The sequence below is a fragment of the Pecten maximus genome, chromosome 10 (assembly GCF_902652985.1).
Source record: "Pecten maximus chromosome 10, xPecMax1.1, whole genome shotgun sequence".
In the NCBI taxonomy this organism is placed as follows: Eukaryota; Metazoa; Mollusca; class Bivalvia; order Pectinida; family Pectinidae; genus Pecten; species Pecten maximus.
The window spans coordinates 11,495,121-11,504,609 of NC_047024.1; the positions used below are offsets into that span (position 1 = coordinate 11,495,121).

The following is a 9,489-nucleotide window of genomic DNA, read 5'->3' on the forward strand; positions in this document are numbered from 1 at the left end:
CTTACTCATTGATATTTTTTTCTATAATTACCAGCCAGATGCAGATGCCTGTGCTTAAGTAGATCATTGTGTGCCATTTGCCAAAAAAAAGGGCTCCTAAAACTGGAAAAAGTTTTATTATTAAACCTTAATTTCAACATTACAAATTAATTGGTTTCATAAAATGTTATTGTATAACAAATCAGAATTGGGTATATATGACACGATGAAAATGCCTTTGTCTTATATTTTAAGGTTACACAACTCATTTAATGTGTATGATATTTTGTTATTTCGGAAAGATATCTTCAAAATTGAGATTTAAAGTTAAAGAAATATTTAAAAATTGATATTTAAACTTATCAAATATGTTTGAAAGTCAATTATTTTATAATTGCAAACAATCCATCAAAAAATATGCTGAAATTAAAATTCGTTTTAATGATTAAACAATTATTTTAGTCAATTTGAAATGTCTTGACAAATTACGATTTATTGAGTGCACAATTTTTGTTAATTTCATGTCTAGCTTCAATGTTCTGTTGGTATTTACAAGATAACAAGAAGTTGCAAATTACTTTTATTTTAGGTTGTCAAATTTTGTTCATTTTGAATTTGAGAATTTCGAACTGATAGCATTAAGTTACTGTAAAGGCATTTAACGTTCAAGACTATGTGTACTTGATAAATTAAAATATGGAATTATACTTGTAGTTAGCTTTTGAGGTGCATGCCTGATCTCGGAGAATGATAATGAGGTTTTATTAAGGTACAAAGATATTAACTAGTCGAGGGGACTGCGTGTACATTATCTTCGAAAATAAAGCAATAAATTTATCAATTTGTAAACTAGTGTGCATGAGGCGAGAGATTGATATGATATTGGTGAATTTGGAGACTATATGCAAATATCTTGGAGGATAATGAAGTGATGGCATTAGTCAATTTGGAGACTAATTTTGTTTGAAACGAGAATAATAAAACGATACTATTAGTCAATTTGAGGACTGCCTGTGTCCGGCAGGTGGGTATTGTTGGTAAGATAGAAAAGATATTTGCGGCTGTTTGTACATGGAGCCTAGAAAATTGTCATGTGATCACATGCCCCTGTATCCAGTGAGCGAATAGTAGGAACAATATCACACCCTACTATATTAAATATATGTTTGATGATCTTTTTTCTGAATAGTTACTAACTGGATACAGGCGCCTGTGATATGATAGAAGTGTTTTTAATTCTATTATTCTGCGATGTAAAATATATTATTACCTGTACATTAAAAAAAAACAAGGCAAAGGTTTTGTTCAGGGTCGCGACACAGAATACCAACCTCACAGTTCATATGTCTGAACATGGTTTTTAAAATACACATATAAGAACCTTGCGGTCTGGATTTGGTGTGGATACATTTTAAATGTACTACTCAGAAAACATCCAAATACAATTTTTAAATGCTGCACATTTAATGATTTGTCTCTTTAAGATATGATTCCGTAAAGGATATTCTGCACAAGTTGCAAAATTCCTGATTGTACTGTACTTTTTTAAGAACACTTTCTTGTGATATTTTAAACTGTCATCAGCTTCAATGGTCAGTTTGGACAAGCAAAATAATTGGACTAAATATAGCCCAATTGGAAATGTGGAACTGAAGGCTCAACAGATGATACATTTTATACAAGTATTGGCTAAATACAAAACTCGGTATACTGTTCTCTGTTAATTTTTGCTGGAACCGCAATTTGTTTGCTCTGTAAGGCTTATTTCCTGTAGATTTTTTTATTTAGACAAATATTTGATACTGTTGGGCTAATGCAAAGCAAACCTGTTGTGAAGTTTGACGTTTGTAATTTGATTTAGCTAGACTAGAAGTTCTGGAATACGGTATGTTTGTTTATATGGTACGATCATAGATAGATGCTTTTGTGCATTTATTTTTATAAAAAGAATCAAATGAAACCCTAACTTATGTTAAATTGGAACGGTAAACATTTAAGATGAAGAGGTTTCTAAACTCTTAATATTAAATAATCATTAAGGCAGTGCTAGACAATTGGATTAGGAATTGAAGCACTCGCATAAGAAAACACATACCCTAATTCTGGTGTTTTGATATTCTAGAAAAAAGAAAATTGACTTTTAAATTTGGAAATGCTAAGGAGACCTGTTCAACCTTAAAAACTTGAAATCGATGTTGTATGTAATATTAGGAAACTTATGTAAAAAAAATTCCCCCACAACGACACATCTTTTATTTGTGCTTATTGGCCGAGCTTTGCTGATGTAAAATTATGCAGGTATTATAATCAAGTTTACCTGAACAGGTGTTTTTTTGATGGGTACGAAATGTTGTGTTTCATTTTTCAAACTATGATTAGTGTTATGTTACTTAGATTCACAGAAATTATAATTGTGGTGATATCTAAGTAACAAATGTTAGGGTAATTAAACCAGGTAGGGTGTTAGGGTAATTAAACCAGGTAGGGGATTCATTTTTGGGGGGTTTTCAGTTTCATTCAGAATTTTTTTTCTCTCTCTCTCAACGAAATCTATTTCAAACAAGAAATTATTAACAGTAAAATCACATAACATATACAACCAAAATACTGTACGTCACGCAACATAGTAGAGCTTCATAGTTGTTTTACTTCAATAATTATCAACAGGAAATAGCCACAACTTATCGAGAGTGAGAAAAGGTAAATGAAGCAGACAATGATACAGTGGATTTATTAACAGTGGGATCGAAGAGTTGGATTGTATCTTGTAATATCTTGGTTTTAAAAAGATTATCACTTTGTTTAAGTAAGTAACAACCTCAATTTATCCATGTCAGAAAATTGCTGCCATGTATTCGTATCTTCTTAATGATGTTTTAACACCCGAGGTTATCAGTTTGTGTTGCTGAACTTTGTACTGGTATGGTTCATTGGTTTACATTGATGATGTGCGTCAATCAAAATGATTATTCTGCTTACAACACTTCGTGCACCTTAATTATGTATTTGATTTATGTGGTCCTTGATGTAAAAATAACTCTTGTCATACTTTTTATTAAGTCAAGTCTCAGGTGAACAATTCTAATCACCTTTTGTCTGTTCGTAAAAAAAAATACATTTTCTATTTCTCATTAAGCAAGAGGCCCATAGACCTGATATTAAACCCACAGCAAGCTGGGATAAAGGGCTATCTATTGTTTAAATCAATGACCTTGACCTTCATTCAAGGTCACAGGGGTCAAATAAGCTAAAATCTTTCTACAACTTCTTAACCAAGTGGCCCAGAGACGTGATATTAGGCCATATTATGCTGGAGTAAAGGGCTATCAAGATTTTCATATCAATGACCTTGACCTTCATTCATGATCACAGTGTCAAATATGCTAAAACATTTAAACAGCTTATTCTCATTAAGCAAGAGGCCCAGAAACCTGATATTAGGTGAGTGGGATGAAGGGCTATCAAGATTGTTCAAATGAATGACCTTGACCTTCATTCAAGGCCACCGGGCTCAAATATGCTAAAATCCTTAAAAATTTTCGAGAACCAGCACACTTAGAAACTTGATGTTTGGCCGGAAGGATGCAGGGGTGAACATATTAACCTCAAATTCAAGTCAACGGAATCAAAACTGCCAAAATATATCAAAACTCAGGTGACCCTAAGGCCCATGGGCCTCTTGTTTGTAATTTGATTGTAGTTTAGAGTTTTATTTAAACCACATAAGCTTATATATTTAAGTAAATCGAAAGGGTTGTTGCGGTAGAGATCGAGTTCTATGTAGTTGTTATCGTTTGTTAACTTGTCTGTACAAATGAAGTAGTATTCTTGACATTCAGTTTAATAAGTGAAGTTACCGTTGGTAATGAGAAATCTACCTAGACTAGCATACAGTTTTATGTCGTGACTTGACTGTGTGTTTCTATGCTTTTCACTTTTGGGTCTATTTAAACAATCCATGAACATTGTACGATGAATGTTAGCACGATCAATTGAATATTAAGGTTTTACGTAAAAGTAGATGAGTGTAAGATCAACATTTAAGTTACGTATGTTATGTAAGAGAGGAGCTGCACAGGTATGTTAAAATGTTGACGATATATCATTTTTATGTCGTAGATATTGTCATAGATAACTTACATTCCTTCACTGAACAACAAATAAGATATTTGCTTTCTGGGATTATCAGTCGGATCTTCTAATCTGAAGATGTTCTTGCAATTGATAATATTGCTTCCGCTAGTCAACACAAATATAGGAGTTAAAACTCATTACGTTTAATTTACATAACGATAGTTAAATTGTGTGACGCTAGCTAATATTGGTTGTACAGATATTTTAAACTGTCCATACTTAAGAGTTCAATAACAATTCTGTTACACGTTGCATAGAACCGACTGGTGCTTGCAAGCTTACGTCGACAAATCGCCTGAATGGTTGTTCGAATTGTGACGAAGCCTAGTAAGTGTTTATTGTATGTGAATAAAAAGTTATTGTTTTGATTATCACAAAGGTTACAAGAGATGTGAAATAAAAAGGTGATGTTTTGATAGTACACGAGACATTAAAAGGTAGCTTATAAATGTCTGTCTTTATCACAGGTGCCTGACTCGTTTTATAAAATAATAACATAAGAGTATATATAAATGAGTCTCATTTATATGTACTCTTATATGTTATTATTTTATAAAACGAGTCGGGGCACCTGTGGTCTTTGTAATGTATCGGGAATGAATTTGAGATTTCCTTTAACTTGAAAGTGGAAATATCTCCTTAAACTGAATTTCAGTTTGGCGTGTGTGACAGTTTCAAGCACAAGTACTCTTGTCTGTCGATACACCCAATATACAGTATGATATGTAATCGTATATATTGTAATGTATATTGATAGACGGGACGAGCACGTGACCATCGGGTTTGTCTAGCGTGTGAGATGTGATGGTTTACACTCGTATGTTCATTGTATTTAGTGACAAGTTTTGAATTGACAATACGTAAGAGTGGAGTATTACCCAACGTCGCCACGTCGAATGTGCAACTCAGGTAAGTATAAAACAACGAAGAAATGGCAACATTTTGAATAAATCTTCACTATACCTTAAATGTTTTTTTTATTTTATTTTATTTTTCTTATTTTCTTATGGTTTCATGTCGGCTGTCGCTATGCATTTAGGGCCGAGTGGTTAAGATGTCCCGACACTTTACATTTAACACTAGCCCTCCATCACTGGGTTGCGAGTTCGAAACCTACGTGGGGCAGTTGCCAGGTACTGACCGTTGGCCGGTGGTTTTTCTCCTGGTACTCCGGCTTTCCTCCACCTCCAAAACCTGGCACGTCCTTAAATGACCCTGGCTGTTAATAGGACGTTAAACAAAAACAAACAAATCGCTATGCATTTTACATAATTTTATATGTGAAGTCTTGGACCATTAGGGTTGTACACTCGCGATACATACACGAAGGACGTAACTGGTCGGTCAGAATGGGGTAATAGCGACTGAACCTTACAGGGACTGTTCTTACTGAAAGCGAATTTTGATCGCGTGTACAGATTTATGCTGATTTATTATTTGTCATTAACGTCAATGTATCTTAACTACATGCTATTTATGTAGTTCAGTCATTTTGTGGTTTTAACTCGAAATAATTGAAATAACTTTCAGGAAAACGTTTTCCCCCGTTCGAAACAGGAATGGGAAATCATTTAAATGTTTACTAAACTTGTATCAACCTCTTGTTAAACACCGAATAGAAAAAAAAGGTGTACTGCAAGATGAATTTGTCTACAATACAGCCAAAAGGCATGCAATAGTAACAAAAATGGACTTTCAAATCGTTTTCAGACAATTTAATTCTTAACTGAACAAAAACAATCGTCGGAGACCCACGGTTGATTGCACTACGCCACGCTACACTAACTTTTCTGACGATGAAAAGCAACAGGATTAATAGAATCGTCGATGTAACTTGCAGAGTTACGGCTATTTTTATAATCCTTGATGAAATTTTGTTAAGTATAATACAAGAAACTAAAGTTCTTCCTCTGGGAAAACTAACATATTCCATTGTTGGTAAATTCAACATATCTTTAGGAACAAAACAAGAAAATGTACCATCAATTTAGATGCCGATCTCTACGACACAAAGAAGACCATAACTGTTCAATGAATTGTGACTCGTCTGTTATGGCGTGTCCACCATTCGGAGCTATTTCAAACGTACATACAATTACAACCGTACGCTGTGAGTTTTTTACTAACTGTATTACGAATTAGTAGTGCTTGTGTTTTTACTATAATTAGAACAATATGAGGTTTGTCAACGGTAGTCGCTTACTGGATAATTAAATGTCTGAAAACTGGCTTCTCGTGCGTTTATAGGGTACATCAATTACGACCAAGTACAGTCTAGGTAAGTGCAAACTATGACGGGTATTTCTTCTGTCACTAATAGAATTTTAGATTAATGGATTTTAAAAAAACTTTTGATTTTGTCCCCAGACAAGCTGATATCCAATCACTATTTTGCGTACAGTCAAGTCGACAAGGAGGGTAGGTTATGGTAAAGACACCTTAATTCTGAATAAACATTGGTATTTTCATATTAACTATCCGATAATTATTTGAAAATTACTGCGGTCATTATCTTAACGGCGTATTATCACAGAAGATAGATGTCATAAGAACCAAAAAGGGTTAGAAAGTGTGTAAGACAAATGTGAACATAATCACAAAGACGTTTACATTCAATAGAATATATAAAATAGCCGTTAATTACAGGTTTACGTTCTCCGTATCAAATATAGTTTTATTAGCTCACCTGGACCGAAGGTCCGGTGAGCTTATGTCATGGCGCAGCGTCCGTCGTTCGTCCGTCGTCCGTCAACATTTGCTTCAAATCGCTACTAGTCAAAAAGTTCTTATTGGATTTTGACCAAATTTGGCCAGAAACATCCTTGGCAGAAGGGGAACAAATTTTGCTTAAATGGTGACTCTGACCGAATTAGAGACACCTCGGCCCCGTACCGTCCTCGGCCTAAGACACCTCGGCCCCAATACTTTCTCGGCCTGGACACCTCGGCCTCTATTTATAATATATAATAGTGTGACGGGCTATACTGTAACATGTAATGAATGTTATTAATAATGGAGGTAATATTTTATAATTTTATTGTTTTGAAATCATTTCCTGCTTTATTAATAGGGGAGGTAACTAGCAAGAACTAAAATGTATATTGTATTGCGGTTACTTCCCCTGCCATAACAATTTATTGCATATAAGTTATAAGAGGATGTCAGCCGGTATATATCATTTCGTCGCATGTATATGCATGCATTTAAACGATGTATACCGTTACCAGTTCTTGCCACGTGGAGGCCTCCTCTTTCAAGAACCAAAATGTTTTTTTGTTGTTTTTTTTTGTGTGTGTGTGACCTGCCTCCTGGGTGTGGCATGGCCTTGTTCGACTGTGAACTGGTCGGCGCGGAGATGTTGGTATACTCCTGAAATGGAAACGAATTAAATTAAAATAACAGTCAAATGATAATGGTATATTTCCAATTTAATGTCATTATACGAGGAAACATTCGCATGGCGGTATTTTGACCGATATGTATAACTTAAGTATTGTTTTATATGTATAACTTTAGTATTGTTTTATGTATATCGTTGATATCTATCCTTACCTCATTCGTCGTCTGGTGTTGGTCGGACCGTCGCTGGGCAGTAGATCTTGCCGACGGTCTTCAGGAAGGTCGAGCTCGAGATCTCCTGCTCAGCATACTAAAAAAAAAGACACAGAAGTGATTACATTTAAAAAAAAATTACATTTAAAAAAAACATATTGATAGGCCTAATAAATGTACAATGTACGCATTTCCTTTTATATATTCTTTTATATATTATGGAAGTATATGCTTATCTTAAGTGAATAACAATGATTCTGATTTCAATTCAATAAGTTTTACATACCTGGTCCCACAACGTCTGGATCTTCCCCTGGATCCGGCGGTACAGGACAGGGGGCTCCTCGTCGAAACGGTCGGGTGTGGCCTCCGGAACAGACATCTCCAGAACGGGGGGCATGCTCTAAAAAGGAAACAGAAAACATTGGTCAAATGATAATGGTAATAGTTATGATAATAATAATAGACTTTGATAAAATGTTGAGCTTAAAATGGTTACACAGGGATATTTTGTTATAATTTTGATGGACATGCTTTTCCAACTTACCAAGTCAACAGTCACCGACGCCTCGAGTAGGGGAGGGGTGTCGCTAGGGCACAGCAAAGGGGCTACGGGCACGGCGGATAGCTCCAGGACAGGTGGGGTATCCTCGGCGTACACCATCGTCGATTCCAATGCAGTATCGGTGGACTCGTCAAGCGAAATCGTCTGTAACACAAATGAGAATGAATATCCATGCAATTAATGTACCATTGAATTTTTTACTTTCTTCAGAGACTGATATTTTTTAAATTGATGTATAGTTTTTATTGACGTTACTTAACAAAACTTTTTCATGTTTCTTAAATACCTATGTGGCATTGTGATGACTTTACAATGTAATGTTCTTGCTTAAACTTACCGGAATGTCGCATCCACTACAGCACCATGCGATGATGGCACCTTCCTCACCACGTAACGTCGCGCGATACATCTCCCGTGTGATTGCTGAAAATAAGCACAAAATAAAACTTATTAACACGTATACTTTAAATTTACATATATATATAATACACTTTGTACGGACAGGGTTCTGTCTTAAAGCAACTTGGGCCAGACGTATATATATTAAAGTAGGAAATTGGGATATTGTTCTAGAATCATTATTAGATAAACAGAAATTAGCAAATTTTGGAATTGAATATTTAAAGAAGGAATCAAAACATTTATATTGTAAGAATATATTTTGGACAGATATACAAAACAAACATTCTTGAAAATCCAATATGGTATAATAGTGAAATCAAAATAGATAAAAAAAAATAATTTTCATTAAAGCATGGTTAAAAAAAGGTATATACTTAATTCATAACATCATAACATTCCTATAAATTTTTTAAACTATCAGAGTATAAAAACTGCCATTTAACAATTTATCAGAAAAAAAAACCATCAAACTTTAAACTTAGAGAAAAATATTATACTACCCAATATACCCATAAACCTGAAATTAATTTTAAGATGTAAAAAAGGTGCTCAAGACATATAGAATACTTTAATAAAAAAATAACTTATGTACATTTTGTAAATGTCATCCTGAAACAATTACACTATTATCACTAAAAAAACCCGAGTCTTAGATTTGATAAACAGGAATTCATCTTTGGCAGACAAACTAATATTTTTACTTACTAAGTTTAATCTAGATAACCTGATACTACTCGTAACAAAACAATATATTTACAAATACCAATGCCTGGAATTAGGACTTAATATAAACAGTCTAAAAAATCATATTAAGTTTCAATTAAAAACGAATAAAATTGTAATATCTAAAAGTAACA

General features: G+C 34.0%; 1 long non-coding RNA gene across 1 annotated transcript; it reads right to left on the reverse strand.

Moving 5' to 3' along the window:
- Nucleotides 1–7,398: 7,398 nt before the first annotated feature.
- On the reverse strand, nt 7,399–7,991 carry LOC117335331. The gene is made up of 3 exons (XR_004534324.1): nt 7,952–7,991; nt 7,666–7,762; nt 7,399–7,482 (listed from the first exon to the last, which is right to left on the reverse strand). It is a non-coding gene; the product is annotated as an uncharacterized LOC117335331 (long non-coding RNA).
- Nucleotides 7,992–9,489: the final 1,498 nt, after the last annotated feature.